A 23,975-nucleotide genomic window follows, 5' to 3' on the forward strand; every position below is an offset into this window, starting at 1 on the left:
TTAGACTCGCATGCAGGATCTTATTTTTTGTCTGCCTTGACAAACATTTTTCTCTTGACGTTTGTGCATTTTCAATAGATTCCACTTGGAAATAATGACCTCATATATACACACACATAGACAGACACACAGTCCTAGGGGACTGGTTCATAGAGAGTTATGGCTGTGAATCTTTGACCCCTCACCTCAGAGCAATGTGCAAGTGTGTGTGTGTGTATGTGCGTTCATGTTTGTGTGTGTGAGCATATGTGTGTTTTCTGGTCTTAATAAAGCCGTGCACTCCTCATCCTCAGTCGTCCTCTGGGTGAGGGGGCAAATATCACATAAGCATCTTACCAGCAAAAAATGTTTTTGTCATGATCAGGATCACATGAAAAGCTCCCTGCACAGAAGATTGCCCACATTTGCATTCCATGCAGGATTCTAAAGACTCCAAAATCAGAAAATGGCAAAAACATCAGCAGATTTTGTTTTGTGACTCACCTTTTCTGTTGACGTCTGTTTCTGAAATGTTTCTTTAATCACTTGAGCAGCCAGACTGTAAGAACAAAAGATGAAGACTGGTATTAGGTCATTACTGCTGTCATGTAATTTGAGTGTTTGATATGTTCGTGTGTGTTTCTCTTGCGCAGCCCCCAAAAGCACACGAAGCTCTGGGTGGGCAATACGACCTAGTTTTTATTTTCACACAAACACACACACAGTGATTAGCATACATCAACACAACAAATTTGCTGCTCGAATATGTCTACATGAATATGTATGCTGTTAAAGCATTGTCTTGTATTGCTAATGAGATCATGCTCTTAATACCTAATGAAGCCATGGCATATCCTGGAATAGATGCTGTGTGTGCGTGTGTGTTGTCTTTTGATGAGTTAATGAATTATGAGATTTCAGTTGCTCTGGGCTCAGCCCCCTTTGGGCTTTTATTATCATGAAGTTGTTTTAAAAATACGTCCTCTTCCCACACATACAGGAGTGAAATGCAGTTTGAATTCCAGTTACATTTTCAGTGCAAGAAATTGCTTATACACATTCTACTCTACATCGACACCCCCCTTTATGCTCCTGCGTGCGCGCGCGCATCAGTATTGGTTGTATCCTTATCTTCATTCGCATCTTCATAAGATATGTTGTGGATCAACTTACACTTGGACTTTTCTTCTGTCTTTTCGCGACCCCGAGGAGCAACTCTGGAGAGTATTTTTAAAGCAGGTGAGAGCTCACCGCGTCTGGCGTGAAGCGCACCACCTCAAAGCTTCCATTCACTTACTGTATATCGGGGTATACGCGTGGTCTCGTCGGATTTTGAGAAGGGTACAGCCTGCACTCCTCTTTTGTCGGAGTTACCGGATCTTGGACTCTCACCGGGACGAATAGAGAGACAGTTCTCCACCAGGACCTCCTCGCACCGCGACGACACCTGGGAAATCCGGTAAGGACAGACAATGCTCATGGTTTATAGTGCACGAGACGCGGGGTTGCCAGTTGTGTCATTTTTTCTGTGAAAGAGAAATTGCTGTGAGGCGGGCGCGTTCTTCAGAATGTATTAAGGCTAGGGCGCTCAAAGACGGCGTCCTTATTCAGGCGTAAATTTCCCCAATGCTCTTAAATTTAATTATTTGTGAGCTCTGTCGAACATTTTAGTACAGGAAGTGAGATGAAAACTCCAAGTCTTAAAGTTTTGTTGGTTTTCTAAGAAACTGATGACTGAAACCATTTATGAAATAACGTTGACTTTACTGTTGTCAAAAGTATTTTAGAGCTGTCTTAGAGATATGTTTAGAGATATAGGCTACTTCCCAATTTTAACACATGATCCTTTACATTAAACGGGGGATTCCCATGAATGTCAATGGACTTGAAGTTGTACCACAGCCATTCTCTGAGAGGCAGGATCGCTTGCATAAGCATTTATTTCTCTTGTCATATTTTGACATTACACTTGAAAAGTGCCGACGTCTTCCCACCGGTCTAATGAACGCTGAAAAGATGCGGCATCGCATGTTTCGTTCCTTCCCACGTTAAAACAAACAAAACACCACAGCGTTAAGATGAAGTGAATAAACATCAACGTCGCTTTATAATAGAAGCTCTCTGCGCGCTTTTCTCGTGTTTTAGCGCCTGTAGTTTTGGATGAGGTGAAAATGAGGGAGAGAGATGAGGCGTTGCTCCCGCGTGCTGCGAGGATGACATAGTGTCTCTCACCTTCGTCCTGACACCTCATCTGTTATCATTAGGCACACAGTCAAACAACTCTCAAGATGTGGGTGTAAAAGTATAGTGTACGAATGTGTGAGAGAGGACGAGTGTGAAAAGAAGAGAGAAACAGAATAAGTCTAAAAATCCTCCCTTTCTCAGTTCGTGATTGACAGTCCTAGGTCATGGTTGTGACCTGGTGCGCTAACACGCAAACATATAGGTCTACGGTTGGCTTGTTCGCGACATTTTGTGGTTAGCGAATTGAATTGACGTGACCCCTTGACCTGTCAGGATGTTGATCTGAGCTGAACCTGCTGAATACAGCAGTTTTTGGAGTGTGGTAGCCTGACAACTATCTGCTAAAAAATGTGGCACACAAATTCATATGGCGAACCTACTGTTAAAATGCAACCATAAATCGTTTTCACGCTTTGCATTTACTTTAAATTTTTTAAAAGATTGTCAAACACAGAAATGTTGGTTTAAACAGTTCACCCTAAAATGAAAATTCTTGAATCATTTACTGACCTTCATGTCATCCCATATGACTTCCTTTCTTTAGTCAAACAATAAAATATTTTATAACATCTAATCAATTTATATAAAAGTATGTTTTAATTTATATACAGTACATACTGTATATAGGCTCTATAATGTTGAAGCTGCAACAAAAGCAAAATTATATATGTGTGTGAAAAAGCGATTCATAATTTGAGTGAAATTGAGACCAAAACAGGCATATCCAGTAACCAGTAACCAGTAACCAGTGTTGGGTAAGTTACTCTGAAAAAGTAATTAATTACTAGTTACTAATTGCATACTCAATAGTGTAATTAGATTACTGTACAAATTACTCTCTCCAAAAAGTATTGTTACTTATTACTAATTACTTTCTATATCCTATATCAACCTTGATTAGTTAAGTGATTCAAGGATAGGCATGAAAGGGCTCTTTTAATTCATTCAAATAAATAATATTAAACTATTAACGGACCAAAGTATTACAAATGTGAGAATTATACATTAAAGCACAGATTTTAAAGTTAGACTTTGAATTTTGATGTCGATTCCACTATTACACACACATATATTACACAAAGTATTTAGTTTAATTACATCAAAAGTAACTGTAATTAAATTACAGAAAAAATAAGAGTAATCCCTTACTTTACCTTTTCAAGGGAAAAGTAATTAAATTACAGTAACTAATTACTTAGTAACTAGTTACACCCAACACTGTCAGTAACTTCCAATCTCGTTGGTTCTTGCGTGTCTTGTTATGAAATATCATGAGCCAACTTGTCACAAGACACATGAGAATGAATGAGATTAGAAATGATCGATGTGTCGCTTTTTGAAATTAGCGATTGGATGTTTTGATTTTGATGTCACTGTTTGACATTAAGGATTACTGTTATGATAAATGTATAAGCTTTTTGGAGCATTTTGGGATCTGTATGTACTGTATACAGTATAAAGTGATGGATATTTTAAAAAAGAAACTTTCTTTGTGTTTAGTTTAAGAAGGAAAGTCGTAGGCTGTACATTTGGGATGGCATGAGAGAATTATGAGAGAATTTTCATTTTTAAATTAACTATTTCTTTGAGTGGTAAATAAAAAGATTAATTCATTCACACATTAATCCTACATGGCACATCATAGGCCTGATTTAAAAGCAACATTGGTCAAGGTATGTGTTGATTAAGTGCACTAACTAACTATAATATTACCAATTAGTATAAAGAAAGAAATGATGTTTGTAAAAGGTTTGTATATGTTGCGACTGTTCAGCTGGCTCCAACACCAACTGGTTTGCCACAGTGTATGAAGAGTAGGCTACAGTTTTGTACTTTTGTGTGGAAAATGTTTGCATGTTAATGAAGTGTTGCTGTTTTGCTGTCATTTTCGATCACTGTATTTATGTCTCTCTTTTTTTCTCTCTCTCTTTCTGCAGATTGACTCAAGTAGAACACTGAGGTAAGTGCAAGATCTTCATACTGGTATTTTTACACCACAGAAAAACTAACAAGGAGCGAGAATAAAAGGTGACTGCTGATAAGTCAAAACTGGCACACAGCAGAAAAATAAGTCTTTACGTTTGTTTGAACCAGAAACCCCTTTAATCATGTGCTGTAAGTCTGGCTTGAAAACACCGGCACTCTGTTGAGCAGATGCATCTATATTGTCTAAGAAATATAAGGAAAGCCCATCCACAGTGCTTGAAAACATGAAAAGGTCCCTTTGCATATTTCTCGCTCTCTTTCTTTCAGGGCCAGGATAAAGGCTTGTCTTATCTCATATGCAGTTTCCTAACTATGGTTAGACGTTTTAATGTGCCTTTCTGTATTAAGCCATGCTGGAAGGCGCTGATGTCCACTGAGATCAATAAAACCTCCATTCAGTGAGGGGGTGAAATGCCTTCTCGCTGTCTCACTAAACCCTTTCGGTCTCTCTCTCTTAAACACACACACACAAAGGGCTGCCTGTTTTAGAATCTTCAGTCCCACACAGGAACACATCTGAACACTCACTCGTTGCATATCAGCCCATACAGATGTAAGATCATATCAAATATCTAAGATATTACATCAACATTTTACGCTATAAATACACATACTCAGGTAACTTTAATATCAATAAGCGAGGGATGCTGTAGTTGTTGTGTGCAGGTAAGCAGCACAACCTAGTGGCAACATGTCTTTACTGCACTTGCACTATTTTGCTCATAAAACCCACAATACATAATATTTGTCATTGTATGTCACACATTAAAGTGATCTTTGCTTCATGCATAATAATAGCTTTCATCCAGATTTGTATGATTTGTATATAGTGTATATATGGGGTCAAAAAGTCACATTTAAATAGGATTCTTCCATTTTAACCTGGGAAAGGTATTTTTTATTATTTCTAGGTCACTAGATAAATGTTAGCAATTTGATACCAAAGGCCAGATTTTTAGGCTTCCACTGAAGTTCACAAGATGTTATTTGGAACAATCTCATATCATGCTGGGATGGCATGAATCATCACGTTTTGCACAAACTTCCATGCCAGAATGAGTGCAAGCTGTTTATGAGGCAAAAGATAGATATTTAAAATACAGAGAAATTCTGATAGAAAATAAATGCACTTGATATGCCGATAATATAGTCTTGTAATGAAAAGACTCACACTTTTAATGTAAACACTGGGTTTCGCAAATATATAACTAAAATAAAGTATTTAAAGGAGTCATATTTTTTTTTAGATGCAATGCAATGCAATGTGTATACACGATTTAAGGTTCAAAAACGCTGTATTTTCCACATACCGTGCATGTTTGTATCTCCTCTTTGCCCCGCCTCTCTGAAACGTGCAGATTTTATACTAAGCTCATAGCTCTGAAAAGCGAGGTGTGCTATGATTGGCCAGTTAACAAGTGCGTAGTGATTGGTGGAATACTGCAAGCGTGTGACGGAAATGTCACGCTTACCATATTCAGAACATCAGGTTCCAAAGCAATTGTACTGACAGGTACGCTCACCTTACTTACGTATACATTTGGGCGGTCTTAGTCAAATCATACCACGAGCTGACGTAGATTTGTGGGGGTGTGGTTACACGAGGCGTTTCAGGCAGGTCTGGGTGAGCATTCGCTTTTAGATAGAATGCATCTTTTGACACTTTCATTTGTGCAATTTTACGTGTCTAATACATGCATGGGCAACTTATAACACACCAAAGACACAGAAAAACACGTGTTCGCGCCATATGACCCCTTTAACAATTTATAAAAGTTTTTCTATTTACTGAGAAACATCAAATTTGGACATCAGAGGTTTCGGAAGGACACTGACGGTACATACCATACTTCCATTTAGCCAAAGTGACATTCTCCCAGTAAGACCCTCCAGTCCAGACAGACTGCACCCGAGCTTTAGATTTAGAATACCTGAGTCAGCTTTTTCCGAACAGCACTGATTATAAAACAGACAGATCCAGATTGATGCTTTCAGTGAGTGGGTGTTTGAGAGAGAAGGATTAAAATAGGGTGTGTGTATGTGTTTAATGAGTTTTTCATCTTTCAGGAGAGTCCTGTGGAGTCTGTCCTTCATTCGCCCAGCGAGAGACGGCTGAGTTTAGGCTCAGTTAAACTTAGTTTGGCAAATGTAAGTTATTTACACACACACACACAGGTACACACACTGGCTTTGTTCCAGACTTACTGAGTTGCCTTGCTTCCTACTCTCTACACAAACAGCTACCTGCTAAGGCAGCATGCTATCCATCTTTGAATTGTGTAAGTGAGTGATTTGGAACACTTTACATAAGCAAAAACTCAGCTGTGCGTCATACCAGAGCGCTTCTCGTGTGAAGCATCTCGACTCACAATTGATTTCAGTCAGATCTGCTTATTATGAGCATTTTGATAATCTAATAATCTGCATACTTTCTGGATTCAAAGGGATGATTTTAATATTCAACATTTTCCTGTTCTGTTCGCTTTCGTGCATCTTTTTTTACCATGTGCTCTATGCAGTGCATTGTGGGATAGCACTTGAAGGATGCGCTCGATGCTGCCTACTTTTTCAGGCTCCGCTTTGGGAGCATGCCTGTGGTACCTTAAAATGCTGTCTGCGCAGGTTTTGGAACAAAGCTAGTCACTCTTTAGACTGCTCTGCCTTAACACGTGCAAGTACAAATACCTCGCTGTATTCCCCAAATCCCCGTTTCACACTTTCTCTGTTCTCTCTCTGCTATTTTTGAAGTGAAGTTAGTAGTTTCTTCGCACCAGCTGCTGTCAGACTTGCGACAAATAAAGCGCACATGAATACTGTATATGACCATAAAACCTCTGCGGGTTTAGCGCGTTCGAGTGCGTGTGTGTATTTTATAGTGCGTACACTGCTGCATTATTGAGAACTACTCACAGATGCATCCAACTCTTTTTGACGTAAGACGTAATACTCTAAAAATATATATACTTACCTCATCTCTCTCTCTCTCTCTCTCTTTCTTTCTTTCTTTCTTTCTTTCTGTCTGTCTCTCTCACTTCCTCTCTATTGGTTTCTTTAATTTTCCCTCTCTCTCTGTCCATCTGTTCTCTTCACTTCCACTGTCCATATATTTCATTTCACTCCTTGATTTTCTCTTTATCTCTCTCTGGTCCCCCCTTACTTTTCCTGCCTGTATTGCATATGTGTGTCTGCGTCTGTCTGTTTTAATGTGCTAAACTGGAGCTGCATTAGATCCATTACATCGTTTTTCCCTTCTCCTATGTACCGCTCGATAACTACCCCTCTCTCTTTCTCACTCCGACTCACTCTGCTTTGCCTCCGTCTCTTTATTAGAGGTGGTACTTATGAATCTGGTAGTGCATTAAAGTGATAGATGAAGATAGTATATTCCACATTGCTTGGCTAAAAATAGGGGGTGCAAATAAACCAGCTGAGAGAGCACACGCGGCAGGGGCCGGTCTCATCAGTTTGGCACAAGTTGTGCTGTTGAGTTTGGGCTCAGACTGTTGTTGCTGCCCTCCTCTGGAAGTTAATATTTTAACACAAAGCCTGAAAATCTGAAAATACAATAATTTTAGTGTTGAATCTTCTTTTTTGTCTTATAACAGATTACAGAACTCTGACCAGCCGCATGTGGCACGTGAAAAGGTATGGACATATTGAACCTTATCTAATGTATGTAACTTCAAGCTCATTCTAAGAACAAGTCAATTTAAAGATATTTTGTGCTCTGTATAGCAAACACTCACAAAACACAAAAGCATGTATTAATTTTGACCAGTCTGTGAAATCCAGGCTAATGAATCGTAATCTAATTATGAGATAATGCACATGAAAGTTTGATTTCAGACAATAATTTCACTATGATTTCAATCTTTGACATGGCCTTACTCCATCAATATTAAAGATATCAAGGTTATTATTTCACACAATGTTCTTTGTTTTCTACATAAAATCATTCCACATAATGCAGTCAATGACAAAAAATGACTTTAGCTGGGTTTTCACAGCCAGGGTCACATTTCTCGAACCATGTCTCCTGTGTCTGAGTTCATGTTTGAAACATTTCTGTCCTCTTGTGTTTTTTATTGATAAAGTGTTACGGAATATTTGAAGTGAATAGTCAGACAACGCAATAATTTAATGCAACGTGGATGCAGAGGGTGGTGCAATATTTTGTGTAGGTGATCTGAGCTCAAATCCTAGTGGTGTGCATTCCCATAACCCCCATCCACCCCCACTCTTCCGTTCATCATTTCCTGTCTCCATTGTTACTGTCTCTTGGAATAAAAACTAAATTCAATTGCAAAATGGATTGCTGTGGACTACCAGTGATGGATTTATGTTCGTTATATGGAAATAATACAAAAAAGTTGCTTTTTGAAATGTTTTGTAACGTCAATTATTATTATATAACTTCTTAAAATGATCTTTGTTTTTATTATCTATTTGTTTTTTAAAGCATTGATGCATGTATGCGATTAATTGTGATTAATTGGATTTAGCACTCAGCATATGATGAAATTAATTCAATTAAACTGAAAGGTCCAGTGTGACCCAGGCTGCACTTCCTTTACAAAGTTGCTGCTCTCTATCTACATGCCATCAGCAGATGAGAAAGTGTTTTTTTATGTGCAATAGTGCAGATGTAATTTAAATATCCCATAATGATCACTTTAGCTGAACATAGGCTATAGACATAAACAGTAGATTAACCCTGACTGGTTAACTTTGTGCACAATATAAATGCTGTGTTTCAACCAAGTGTTGGGTCAAAACGGGACAAACCCACACTGTAAAAATACTGTAAAATAACATTATTGTTATTTTACACCTGACTTGTAAACTTGCACTTTATTTCTGTAAAAATACAGTATTTAAAAAACGATGTAAAAATTCTGTAAAATAAACCAGAAACATTTTGTAAACAATGCAGTTTTTACAATGCAGCTGTTGGGTTAAATGAACCCAGAAAATGTTATATATGACCCAACGGCTGGGGTCGTCCCTTTTTGACCCAATGCTGGGTTAGAAAAAACCCAGCACATCTGTGTGCATTACAGTAATTTTCAAGTATGTTTTTGGTTGAATGGTAGAAGGTTGACAGGATCATAAAATAGAGTTGATCAGTATACTGTATGAATCTCTTGCACTTAATTCGGCCTGGCAAAAAATACACTGGTCATGCAGATCACAGATGCTGTGTGTGTGTGTGTGTGTGTGTGTGTACAAGTGCATTGGGGGATGGGTTGGCTTTTCTATTTCTTTCACGTGTTTATGCTCACACAAGACACAGATTAATGTGAGGATTACGGAAAACCAACCATTTTAGAGAAAACCACACTTACAGAGAGAGAGAGAGTGAGATCGGGTGAGCATCAGTGATGGAGAACACTGAATAATCTGTAATCAACAGTTCACTGAAGGATATACAGCGCAGATGATAGAAGTTTCTGTTTCCTCTCTTTCTCAAAGGCCAGATAGTGATAGATTAATTAAATGTCAGCACTCTGATGTAGTGAGAGCGTGTGAGTGTGTGTGTTTGGTGTCTTGCTGTGTGTTAATTTGCTGTAAAATGTCGAGTGTCTCCTGCTCTTACACTGACATTCTGATTAAGAGCATCTAACACCCCCATCTCTTACTAGTGCTTTGTTCAGACAGGCAGCGAAAATCCATTTTTTGACATATCCGAATCAAAATTGTTATTTGTATAGTCTGAACGGCAAAGAGGTTTTCTGTTAACCTAATCCAAACCATATCCATATATGACTTTGCAATCTGATTAAAATCCTTCTTTATAGAATGCGTTTCAATTTTTTTATTATTATTCAAGACATGACGCAAAGTACGCAAAAGGATCTGGAAGGGTGTCAGAATACAAAAAAATTCTGACTTTTTGCACATTCTATGTGACATCATTTATGTAGTGCATAATGAACGTGTGAATGCGTTAGTAATTTTGCATTTTTAATTATGCATATGAATGCATAAATACACTCTGTCACATATGGTCTCATGTGCTTTTTGAGTTCAGTTGACATCATCTCACAAAATGCAAACTAGATTAGATTAGAATTATGTGACATGTGAACAAAGCCTGAGAAACATGTTGTAAATGCATACACTTCCAGCTGTGCAGTCTTATATTTGTAAAGTTGTTACAAATACAATAAAAAACCTCTCCTGTATGTGCATGTATGTTTGTATGCTGCTGGCTTTGTGGTTACCTGAGAGCTGTGCGTAAACTAAAGCAAATGAATGCCCTCATTTCCATATCGCTGTGGGAACTGGGCTACGATGATGTATTCGTCTTTGTGTCTGCGAGCGTGTGAGGGGTGAAAGGGACAGTAAGCATGAGAGAGAGACGAATTTCATTCGGCATGTATTTTGCGTATTGTTCAGATTCAGCCCTCTAGAATAGATTAATGGAAACCTAATTTGCATATAACTGAATCTTGCTGCCGCAAACAGTTAATTAAAACAGTTCATCACAAGTGTGCATATATTTCTAAGTGTCCTGACACCCTGCAGGAAAGAAACGTTTTGGAGTGTTAATTTTTATATTGTAGCGTGTGTGTGGTGTAACAAAGAAGTGTGTGTGTACTGTTAAAATATGATCTCCAAGCTAATGCTGAGGCAACTGTTTAGCCATTCGTTGGCTATAATGTCTCCTAAAAGTGTAAACACAACAGGATTACTGATCTAATTGACGCACAAGGGAATAGGAAGCCATTTTGGACACATTTTTACATTGTTATGCATTTGCCACAGACGTTTAGTGAAAGAAACTTGACATTTAAGTTATTTTAACATTTTATCAGTATAGGTAATATGCTACTACAGGAATAAGGTCCTTGACCTTGGTGTTACTCAAGCTACAGGACATTGCTATTGATCTGTTTGTTTTAACATCTCAACAAGATACATGGAAACAAACATTAAGGCCCGGTTTCATAGACAAGGCTTAGCCTAAACCAGGACTATGCCTTAGTTAATTTAGGCTATTTAAGTCGCTTTTATTAAAATGCCTTAGATGAAACCATTACTGATGTGCATCTCGAGACAAAACACTGGCACTGACATATTTTAAGATATGTCAGGACAAGTTATTTTCAGTTTAGATAGCTCAAAATTCATTTTAATCTGGGACTAGTTTTAAGCCTAGTCTGTGAAACCGGGGCTACATCAACCAATGTTGAAAGAGTTCTGAGCAGGACTATCTGTTTGGCCGACCAATAAGGACTAAGTTTGTTTGAAAATTATTATTACTTTTAATTGGTCGAGAGCTCCTGACCCAGAAATTCCATACTGTACCTTTTTAATGTATTTTAAATATAATTACAATAATATAATTCATTTGAATAGGCTATTATGTTTTGTGTTTATTTATACTATTTGTACTATTTGTACTATTTTACATTACTAACATCGTAGATATTATAAATGCTATAAAAAATATATAGGCTACGTATATATCCTTTGGTAGGCCTATCACAAAAAATCGAGTTCGCGGGATATATAACACATGGACACGGTGTCCGGAACACCTGAGGTTCTCTGTCAACTTCGACTGGCCTAGTTTCAGGACGTTTACCTCAAAGTCCCTCGATGTGCAAATGCAACTCCAAATTATTTATTTTCCTTGAACCGGAGAGTCGGAGACTTATTCCGGGGCACTTGACGTCACCCCGCCACCGCCGCTGCGCTGTCCTGCCTCGTCTCGAGCCCGTCCCCTCATGCTCTGCTGAATGCACGCGCGCGAGCTCTCCTGTATCGTCGCGCGCTCGGCTGCACACACAGCATCAGCATCATCGGAGCATCCCTCTGTCTGCACCGGGGGGAAAAGAGAGAGACCTGCGAGTGCTTTTCCTGCTGCTGTGCTTTTTATAGTTCTGCCCAGCGCCGGTGAACATCAAAGGAAGAGCTTCTGGATTATATCTTGTGGGTGAATTCGCAGACGGTACCGAACCGAGGAAACGCGAATGAAAACCTGAACCCGACAACGATGTTAATCAGGTAACGTTAGGAGAAGAGTGAAACCTATTCGCTCCCCGGTTGTTATGGAGGAAACGGCAAAATCATTTTTGTTATTTTCAGTCATCCACTGGAGCTGCAGTTGCATGTGGATCGATGGGCAATCTTTTTTTTAATCTTAGCCAGGCTATAGGGAAGACACACTATGCATGCACATTCCCACGTTTGTTTGCTGGAATATGAAAATAATACTGGTGTCTACTGCTCATTTTTGTGGTTTTAGAAGGAATATTGCATTCCTATTTTATACCCTAATGCATTTCTAAAATTGAGCTCTTTGCTATAATTTGGGTAGTTGCATTGGTATGATTGTCGTTTAGTCATGGTTTTCCCACAACAATTTTGCCATTTTAGATCATTTAGCCTACTGATGGTCGAGGAACCCAGCGCTCCAGGGCATTATGCCGAGTTTAACGTATTACTGTTTATGACAGAATGTTCTCCACGGATCATTAAAAGCATATTCTTAATGGACCAATAAACTGAATGACTCTACATTTGAACAAAGTTCACAGGGGAAAGGGATTATGTGATGGCTTTTGCCATACCTCTTAATACTCGAGGCAGAAGCGGAGAAGAGGATATTATGATATTACGGTTTACATGTATATGAGAACCAATTCGGAAGAGTAAAGAGCGAGTCTGGCTGTTGGTCTGAGGTGTAGATGCTTGACCTATTTCACCCGGAGCCAAAGCAGACGGCTGAGTGAGAAAATGACGGATGGACAGAAAGAGAATTTTGAAGTTTTTAATGATTTATTCCCAAGACTTGAAAATCGCTCGCAGCACACCTGCAGACTTGCACATCTTAAAACAAGGCTTCCTCAAATTCACCGGCATATGGTTTATATTAATAATGTAGACATCACGGAGGCACAATCTCTGGGTTTATTGCAGAGACGTGCGCCTCTGATCCCATTTATAGGTGTGGGTCCTAAGTGCTTCTGCTGGTGAAAGTTGTGCTTATGACATGGGGCTGAAAGCTAGCAGTAATATCTCTTCCTGAAATTGGAGAAGAGTTTAATAGCACTGATGTGTGCTCAGTGCTTAAGACTTGATCTGCTCAAGCGTACTGTATGGGCGGTCCTGTCATGATCATATGATTCAAACGAATTTGAAAAAAGCATTTTATTATTCATCATGATAAGAACTTTTGCACTGTAAAATAAAGTGTAACCAACTTTTGCTCTAAATCTATTGTAGGCTATAGCACTGTACTGTTCTTACATTAGTGCATCAACATTCATTCCTCGTTCAGAATTCATCCAAATCATTATTACAAAGCAAACTAAAATGCTTGATTCTGATTGATCAGTCACAACATTTTTGTGTAATGACCACCAAACATTATAATCGACCGCTGTTCCAGGGAGCTGATTTCCATCGCATCTGTGCTATTAGATGTCTCATATCAATCTGCGGTGTCTTTCTTCTCACGTGATAAAATAATTTCAATTCAAATCAATATTTTATTTATTCATTTGGCAAGGAGCTGTGTTATAAGTGCTATAATGTAGTCAGATGGGCAGGGGAACAATGAAGGGTTTTACTTTGTGTTAATGGCTGGCTGACTACATTATTTCTATCTTTTTAAGCACTATGAACAGTTACTTTTACTTCTGTATTAATAAAAAAACTGTAATCTTTTCCAAGAATAGAAAATAAAAAAGCGAGTATCTATCTAATTTACTGTATGTAATACACCATATGTCAATCCGTTCTCACCCCCAAGGCATCAAATATTGATGCTTGAGCAAGAAAATGTATAGAATTACAAGCATGGGCCAGCAAAATGATCAGGATTATAATGATGAAATTTCACAGTCGCTGTGTTGGGTACTGCTTGTCTAATAGTTCATGACATTGTGAGACTCATGCATTCAGATTTAATGTGCCAGCTTAATTTTATGGGATGAGTCATGAAAGCTAACCATCAAAGAGTGGTGCATCAAGCAGACCTTGTAGGGATGTCAAGTTTATGAGGTGATCATTCCTTTGATTCATTTTTTTACAGTTTTGGATGAATTGAAGAGGAGGGGGCTCAATGGTGCAGGATACAAGCATTAGTTACAGTGGTTCTTTTTGTGATAAATTTGTTTTTATTTTTTTTCCTAGTGTGGGTGTGTTAAAGGGATTCCAAACCTGCATGAGTTTCTTTCTTTTGCTTAATACAAAAGAAGATATTTTTGAGAAATGCTTCAGTTTGGTGGTGTCCATATAATATCCAAAGTTGTTTGGTTACCAGTGTTCTTAACAAATATATTCGTTTGTGTTGAAGAAACATACCGGTTTAGAACGACATGAGGTTGAGTAAATGTGGATTTTTATACAGTACTTCAATTCTTAGCTGAAAGTGCCTACCTGTTTACTTGATAAATGGTGTTTTAAAAATACAAATTTTCTGTCTGTATTTTTACCATAGCCAAATGCATTTGGATTGATGTATTTTTTTCAAATTTTTGCCAGTTTTATACTTGAGCTTAAAAATGTATTGACTATAGGCTGATATATTAACTGATGTGTAAAATTCCCGTGAGATATGTTGTAGTTAAACACCAAGAACTGCACACTGTGTCACTTTCAAGTGCAAGTTTGACTGGAATATGAAATTATTCATTTTTGTGAATCAGTTCTTTTGAACTTGCTTCAATGAATCAGTTGATTCAAAACATTGTTTAAATCCTCAAAATAGCTATATGAGCTTCCCGTGTGTCATTGTACATAATGTTATAGTTTAAAATATGTCGTGGCTGTCCTTCTGAAACCTCATATGTCCAAATTCGCTGTTTTTCATGAAATGGAAAAAACCCACTGTAATTTGAAATGATTAAATCCTGTGTTGTGAAAGTTGACAAGCACTTTATAAATACTTTTTGTTGGTTAAATATTTGCAAAACCCAGTGACAAACATAAAGGGTGGCTAATAATAATGATTTAAAATAAATAAAAATCACAAAATATGGAGATACAAGGTTTTTAGAAGGAATACAGTTTCTAACTATATTCACATGAAAATTAAATAACTTATGGTAGGCTCTTTGATATTATTACAGCAATTTCCAACCTGAATTTGATTTCTAACAAGGACAATGTAACGATTTTGCAGCGTTTTTGTATACATTTGTATCATGTGAACTTTACAAAAATGTACGATTATTAAAAAACCAAGAAATGAATCTCCACCCCAACCCCACTAAACCTGCCGCGGAGGGGAAAACAGATCGTACAAAAAAAATAGCTAAAAACAGCAATAAGATTGTATGTAATCTCATGTGAGAAATGCACTGATATTAAATCCTGTAGTTTTACCAGGAAATGTCCAAATAGGTTGACAATTGTTGTTTAGAACCTATGCTTGGATGACTAATGACATGCACTAATAGGATCCACTGCCCACACAGTGAATGTTTGCCTTTCTTTTGCATTCATTCATGTCTTCATCCGTTCATGAGTGCTTTATGAATATTTTTTGTCAGTTTAGCTGTGGTTAAATGAAGATGGGAAGTTTTCATCACGCACGCATGCTTCACTGTGCTTCTAAAATACAGAGACTTTGTTGTGACAGATATGTGGGTATTACAGTATAATTTAAATAATCCTCAGTGGCTCAGTTAGAGTGATCACGGTGTGTTTTTGACTGGACACTGCATATCCTATTTGTAGAATAGAGCCTATAAAATATGAAACGTTTATCCACTTATACAAGCTGTTTGTCTATTTAAGTGTGTTTAAAATGTTTGTTTTTCAAAACAGCGATTTATCTATTTTTAAAATGAGAATTTAATGGATTTGAAACCTTATTTTACTTTTTTGCTTTTTTCATATAGCAAAAATGTTGGTCTTGAAGTCTAATAGGATCTAAAGGTCCGTATATGATTTCTTGAATGTAGTGGATAGGTTTTGTGTCCTGAGAAGATTACAGAAGCACACTAGAAGATCGGGAATAAAGCACAGCTATTGACCAATCAGAATCAAGGACTGGAATCATTTTCTAATAATAAATAATTTAAGTCTATTCCATTAGGTTTTTATTTTCTTCATTTTTTAAATTGTTCTAATCATTTTTTTTTATCAAAAAACATTTAAAATAAAACAGTTTGAATGTGACTTTTTGTTTGTGTTTCATAAAAATGACTCAAAACATATTGTTTTCAAAACAATTCTAGGCTTACAGGGATTCAGCCCATGAGCTTGATGTTAGCTGATAGGCTCAGAGGAATATTTCTTGCCTTAAGTGCGAGAGGTCGCAAGATCGAATCAGATTTTTTTCAGTAGACACATTAAAATCTGTTTTTCAGTAGATGTGTCAGCAATGGTGGCATACTGAGTTGCATTTTATTTTGTGATTTTGCCAGAATGACAATAGTTCGGTTGGGCAGCCAAAATGGAACTCATGTCTGGGACAGCTATTTGAGATTTAGCGCACCATGCGTAACATTGCCACCCTGTGAAGCCTTTGACCAGGCCCACCACTGACTAGAGAGAAGAAAAATATGTTATTATTGTTATTTTTAGCTAGCAAGGGGGGAGCAGCTGCTGTTTTTTGCAAACATAAAAAAGAGATCACAGATTTAGGGTAGAACGATGCATGGTGTTCACAAGTCCTTGAGGTGTCCAAGTGAACTCTTAAAGGGGGGATTTAAAGCTGTTTCATGCATTCTGACTTCTTTACAATGTTAAACGTGCTGGATTCTCATGCTTAACATGGTCAACTTGTTAAAAAATGAGTTGGACGTATGACGCAGTATTTTTCTGCTTGATACAATCCCCCAGCACTCCATCTTGTTTCGGAAAGTTTTTTATAAGTCTGGATCAGTGTTGGGTGTAACTAGTTACTAAGTAATTAGTTACTGTAATTTAATTACTTTTCCCTTGAAAAAGTAAACTAAGGGATTACTCTTATTTTTTCTGTAATTTAATTACATTAATTTTGATGTAAATAAACTAAATACTTTGTGTAATATATGTGTGTGCAATAGTGGAATTGACATCAAAATTCAAAGTCTAACTTTAAAATCTGTGCTTTAATGTATAATTCTCACATTTGTAATACTTTGGTCCATTAATAGTTTAATATTATTTAATTGTGAATGAATATGAATTAAAAGAGCCCTTTCATGCCTATCCTTGAATCACTTAACTAATCAAGGTTGATATAGGATATAGAAAGTAATTTGTAATAAGTAACTAAATACTTTTTGGAGAGAGTAATTTGTACAGTAATCTAATTACACTATTGAGTATGTAATTAGTAACTAGTAATTAATTACTTTTTCAGAGTAATTTACCCAACACTGGTCTGGATTGGCTGCACTGCGTCAAGATTTGCTGCAGCTCGTTACACTTGCCATAGTGAGAAAAGTCAGTAGTTTGTTCGTTCACGGCATTTCAGTGATGAATGTTATATAAAAGGTAGATATAATGCTGGATTTGGAGATCTTTTGAAACTGATAAATGGTGCGGTCCCAGTGCTAAAAGATGCCGGACATGAACACCACGCGGTAAGTCAAACTAAGTCATATGTCTGTGTTTTGTTGGCAATCGGCTGGTAACGTTACGTGCATAATGTAAAAAACACGAAGGGATTAATGCAATGATGTAATGTTATTGTGTGCTCATGCTCTAGTTCCATCCATCCTGCCTGCCTCCAGCAGCTCGTGTTTTTCCGGAAATAATCGTGCATCTGTATCTCTTTTTTATAAATGTGATCAAACTAAATACTCTTCGAAGATACGACGTATGCAATACTACAGTATAGGTACTCAAGATTAATTTGAGATTGGCAGAAACTGCGTGTGTAATCTTTAAATTTTATAAGATCAAGCCTAAGTCAAATCTCAAGTGTGATCAGAGCTCCATTTAAAATTCCAAGTTCGTTCTTAGCAATATGTCTCTATTTGCTTCAGGTTAGTTTTATAAGCCCTGTCAAAGTTCCTTTTGAAATTTAAAACTAATGGTTTTAACCAAACCAAAACTAATGGTTTAGTCAAAGTAACCGAGTAAAAAATTTGCCTTAGTATAGTTTTTTTGCAATGTAGAGTGGTCAGAAATGATGAGACGAGAGACAGGGGCACAGGAGTCGGGAAAGGACCACCAGACGTGATTCGAACTCGGGACGCCTGCAGCGCTTTTTTGGATAACCTAATTAAATAATAAAAAAACGATTAACTATTTCAGACGTTGTGCTTTATATTGCTGTTTTTTCAGTCTAGACGATGCAATTGTAAACAAATCTACTTTTGTCAGTTCTTTTAAATTAGTCATTTGCAAATATGTCTTTGTTCAATAATTTGTGTCTAAAGTCTCTGATTTAGAGTCAAAGTCAAGTCTTAAATCAAGTGTTTAGAAAGAGTCGCAAGTCATTTGTTTTGTGACTTAAATGCTTCTCTGCCATGAGGTGTCAGTGACGGCAGGCACATTTTAATGCGAACTTGCTTAAATATTGGGTTGTTTGAGTGCATGAAAAATGATCTGTGAGCTGCGCATACTTACTCGCTGACGCTCTCGGGTGCTTTATTAAGCATTAAAGTGAGCCATAATGTACTGCCATTGTATTATATTCACCCAACCGGATATTCATCAAATTATCTGTTTGTGTTCGAAAGAAGGAAGGAAGGAAGTAAGGCATGTGGGGTTTGAAATGACATGAGGATGAGTAATGAAAAATGAATTTTCATTTTGTGTGAATAATTCTTATTAGAAACCATATTGTTTGTGGTAATTGTAAGTATTGCGGTTTTTAACTTGTTTTGTTTAAACAAATCAACATTTATTTATTTATTTACTCATAGCTCTTATTGCAAAGAAGTACAACATTTCATGCTTTTAAACTTTGGAGAGCTATTCACTTGGAATGCATTGAAGATGCATTACGTCATGCAGTATGAAGAAGCTTTGGGTCAGTTTTGGCCATGGTGAGGCAGATGTCTATACCTGTTAACTGTCACCAACACTCATGTCAAAGTTGCTCTAATTGGAGTTCTGCGTTGTCAAGGCGATATACTCCTGCCAGCTAGATTGTCCCACATCTACATGTCATTTTGTCCTCATCTGTCTCTTGGCCCGACAGCAGCATCTGTTGTACAGAGACCTAATAAGGGAGAGTTTGTAGAGTTTGTGTTTGTTACACACTAACATGTTCTTGTGTTGAGTTATGGTGGCCATATGGCCAAAGAATTGCTTTTCAATGCTAGTATGTATGAATTCTCACGGGAAGGAAATAAAGGAATTTTTATTAATAGAAACAAGGTTTTTTTTTGCTCTTCGTTATCTGGGTCTGTAGGCTTAGCTAAGGTATGCTCAGCACAAAGTGCCCAGTATTGATCTTTCTTCTCTTTTAGTGATTATGTACAGTGATTGTTGTTCGTAGCAATTTGTAAGTTAATGCACACATGGGGCGAAACTTCCCATTTGTTTTACTTTTGGCACAAAATATGAAAAAGCATTTTATTCTTTATGAAGTCACCCAATGTGGTTTTATGATCAGTGTAAATTCAGGGAGTTTCCAAGAAATCAATGGATGTGAATGGGATGATTCATAAAATATCGGAATATTATATGCCATAAAACACTGGAAAATGAGAATTTTACATTTTCATGCTGTAAATCTTTTAATACGGCTAAAATGGTTTCACTAAATGACATGCACGCTGCAAAATTGGTAAATATACTGCACAGCATTCCTAGTACAGCTGTTTATTGCATTGCAGGTCCATTTATAGTAAATAAGCTATCCTATAAACTGATGTTTATGCATGTGGACTATTAGAGCACACATTGATTTAGTAGTTAAAATGATTAAGCATTCAGCAAAATAAGAGTCTTGTTTTGATAGTGAAAGTTGCTTGAACTTGTGAATGTAATACAAGGGACATGTTTAAATTTAAAGACGTATCTCCATAATTTGACTGCATTTGTAGATATTAAAGGAATAGTTTGCATTAAAAATAGAACACACAAGTGAAATTTTTCAAGAATATCCTTACTGTTGTTTTGTTTTTCATATAATGATGACAGTGAATGGGGACTGGAGCTGTCATACATTTACGCATGTGGCAAACGCTTTTATCCAAAGTGACTTACATTGCATTATAAAAAAAAATTTGTTTCTGACTATGTGCAATCCCCTTGTTAGGGTTGCGGTAGATGAAAAAGAGGAGGTATCCACAATGCAGATATAATTTCATATAATTTAAGGAAACAGACTACAGGCAAACAAACGATAAAGCAGTTACAACAATGTAGAAACCAAGGTGAGAAACAACAAAGAACAAAGGAAAAGGCAGGATATAAATAATGTCCACGTGATGATCATGATGACAAACAGGTGCGGTTGAAATAAAAGAGCAACAGGTGAGGGAGCGTGGAGAAAATCAAGTCCTTAAGTAAAAACGAGGAAAACTGAATAGGTGACAAACATGAATGTGACATAACACCCCCCCTGGAAGGCGCGACCTCGCGCCGAGAAACAACAAGGGAGGGGGGTGGGTGTCCTGGAGACTTATGTCCGACACCAGGGAATATCCAGGGAGCTTCCAGGACGGCGGGTGTATGGCGGTGCTGGTAGATCTCCGCGGCCACGGAGGTGTGAACTTGTCCGGTGGCCAAGGAGGTGTGAACTTGTCCAGTGGCCACGGAGGTGTGAACTTGTCCAGTGGCCACGAAGGTGTGAACTTGTCCAGTGGCCACGGAGGTGTGAACTTGTCCAGTGGCCACGGAAGCGAGGACAGGTCCGGCAGCCATGGAGGCGTGAACTTGGAGGAGTCAGGAGGCAAGGAATCGAGACTGGACCTTATGGGAGCGGCCATATTGTCCCAGAACTGCCCCCCCAAAAAGTACTTGGGGAAAGTCCAGTGGCGAGGCAGCTACCCAGTAGCCCACCGGAACAGCGGTCTCGGGGCACTGAGGAACGTCGGACAGGACCGGCTTGGGGAACTCTGGACAGCCGGACGAGACCGGCCTGGGGAACACTGGAGAAGCGGCTATGGCGCTGAGCTCTGGGAGAAGCCTCTCCATCGTGCGCACTGCCCAGACGACCGGATGGGACCGGCTCGAAGACTTCATGAAGGCCGGACGGGACCGGCTCGAAGACTTCATGAAGGCCGGACGGGACTGGCTTGAAGACTTCATGAAGGCCGGATGGAACCGGCTCGAAGACTTCATGAAGGCCGGACGGGACCGGCTCGAAGACTTCATGAAGGCCGGATGGAACCGGCTCGAAGACTTCATGAAGGCCGGACGGGACCGGCTCGGGATATTCTGGGAGGCCGGACAGGACCAGCTGGGCAGCGGGCTCTGGCGGCTGGGCAGTGGGCTCTGGTGGCTGGGCAGCGGGCTCTGGCGGCTGGGCAGCGGGCTCTGGCGGCTGGGGCATTGTGGAGGAGTGCGGAATGGATATTGGGTGAGCCAGAGCTGATTCCCCACTATTGACTGGTTCTGAGTGACGATTGCTCAAGTCCTCATCAGCTCTCCCGACGCAGAATGCAGAGCCCATGGCTCGGAGGACTCGATTGATGAAGTCATCCAGCCGAAACTCATCCCCGTCGGGAAGTAGAATAAGGACGAGCAGATCGTCATCCAGGCCAGTCAGAAATAAGCGGTTTAAAAATGAATCGCTCCAACTCAACCGATAGCACAAAAACCGATAGCACTGCCTCTGAAGAGCAGATATATTCCATTTCTGGAGGTCGTTTCTTCTGTTAGGGTTGCGGTAGATGAAAACGAGGAGGTATCCACAATGCAGATATAATTTAATAAAGGAAACAGACTACACGCAAACAAACGATAAAGCAGTTACAACACAATGTAGAAACCAAGGTGAGAAACGACAAAGAACAAAGGAAAAGGCAGGATATAAATAATGTCCACGTGATGATCATGATGACAAATAGGTGCGGTTGAAATAAACGAGCAACAGGTGAGGGAGCGTGGAGAAAATCAAGTCCTTGAGTAAAAACGAGGAAAACTGAATAGGTGACAAACATGAATGTGACACCCCTGGGATCGAACCCATGACCTTGGCATTGCTAGTGACATGCTCTAACCCAGTGGTTCTCAAACGGGGGGCCGTGGCCTCCTGGGGGGGCCCCAAGATGGTTCCAGGGGACCACAGATTTTGTGGCATTTTAGAAATATAGATATTTATCATAAATTTTGTGCAATCAAACATCAGAAAAACAACGCCACCAACCAAAAGAATTGAAAGTTTTAGCATTGTTTAACTGAATATTTTCTTGGTTTAATTAAAATTTTAAGTTTAAGATTATAAGTCTTTATTTGGGGGGCCGCAAAGCAATGCGCTCTACACAAAGGGTGCAAACTCTACAACAAAAAGTTTGAGAACCACTGCTCTAACCACTGAGCCACAGGGAAGCTGAAAAAAGCATCATAAAATTTCATCTAAAAATGCACATTTAGATGTTGCATTAGCTTGACATCATCCGTTACATCAAACACCATTCTCACATGTCATGACAAAATGTCTTTGTGGGCAAACCTAATGCCAATATCTGATTTTGATAGTGAAAGTTGCTTGTATTGCACATACCACAGTGAATATAATACAAGGGACATGTTTAAAATCAAACACATATCTCCATAATTTTACTGCATTTGTAGATATTAAAGGAATACTGTGCCAAAAAATTGAACACACAAGGGAAATTTGTCAAAAATATCCTGACTGCTGTTTTTAATATAATGATAGTGAATGGGGACTGGAGCTGTTATGTTTTGAAATGGCAGAAAAGCATCATAAAGTTTCATCATTCTCACATGTCATGATGACCAAACGTCATTGTGGTCACATCTAATGCCAATATCTGATTTTTATAGTGAAAGTTGCTTGTATTGCACTTACCACAGTGAATATAATACAAGGGACATGTTTAAAATTAAACATATCTCCATAATTTCACTGCATTTGTAGATATCAAAGGAATAGTTTGTATAAAAATGGAAGACACAAGGCAAATTTATCAAGAATATCCTGACTGTTGTTTTTCATATAATGACAGTGAATGGGGACTGGAGGTGTCATGCCCCAAAATGGCAGAAAAGCATCATAAAGTTTCATCTAAAATAGCATATTTAGATGTTGCATTAGGTTGACATCCGTTACATTAAACATCATTCTCACATGTCATGACAAAACGTCTTTGTGGGCAAACCTAATGCCAATATCTGATTTTAAAGCTACACGAGAAGGGATTAATGACTTATATTTCAGCGCATTTGTCACACACAATTATCAGATGGCTTTACATGACTTACAGTATGCAAGTCATTTGAACTTCAATCGTTTGTTCTTTAAAGTATCTCCATTTGTGTTCCCAGATAAAAGGTTTCTTCAGGATTTTATGATGTGTTTGGATGAACTGTCCCTATAAAAGTGAAAACTGTTTCATGCTATTAACTCTCTCATCATAACTCAATATCACAAATTGTGTCAGTGCATGTTAACGTGATCGTGCCTTATTAACAAATATCAATTATTTGACTCGTTGCATTTTTTAATTATTAATTAAGATGCAAATATGTTTAGTCAGCGACTGCTTCTCTTTTTTGCTAAAATGCACACACACACGCACACACGCACGCACGCACGCACGCACGCACGCACGCACGCACGCACGCACGCACGCACGCACGCACGCACACACACACACACACACACTGGCTTCTTTTTCTCAAGGTTTTCTCTCTCTCTGTCTCTCTCTCTCTCTCTCTCTCTCTCT

At 38.4% G+C, this 23,975-nt stretch overlaps 2 protein-coding genes across 4 annotated transcripts in view; one reads left to right on the forward strand and one right to left on the reverse strand.

Annotated features, from left to right (window-relative positions):
• Positions 1 to 11,872, reverse strand: part of si:dkeyp-118a3.2 (uncharacterized) — a 28,099-nt gene extending 16,227 nt beyond the window's left edge. Inside the window, exons 1-2 of one of the 3 annotated variants that reach the window (XM_057330797.1) lie at positions 11,801 to 11,872; positions 484 to 538 (exon numbers count right to left, since the gene is read on the reverse strand). The gene's annotated coding sequence lies outside the window, so the exon portion shown is untranslated. The other 2 variants (XM_057330796.1, XM_057330795.1) reach the window with 2 other exon arrangements.
• Positions 912 to 23,975, forward strand: part of ptprdb (protein tyrosine phosphatase receptor type Db) — a 64,059-nt gene continuing 40,995 nt past the window's right edge. The window contains exons 1-4 of the mRNA XM_057330798.1: positions 912 to 1,438; positions 4,161 to 4,183; positions 6,277 to 6,357; positions 7,815 to 7,854. The gene's annotated coding sequence lies outside the window, so the exon portion shown is untranslated. The remainder of the gene's footprint in view (positions 1,439 to 4,160; positions 4,184 to 6,276; positions 6,358 to 7,814; positions 7,855 to 23,975) is intronic.

The sequence above is a fragment of the Triplophysa rosa genome, linkage group LG4 (genome assembly GCF_024868665.1).
Source record: "Triplophysa rosa linkage group LG4, Trosa_1v2, whole genome shotgun sequence".
Lineage (NCBI taxonomy): Eukaryota > Metazoa > Chordata > Actinopteri > Cypriniformes > Nemacheilidae > Triplophysa > Triplophysa rosa.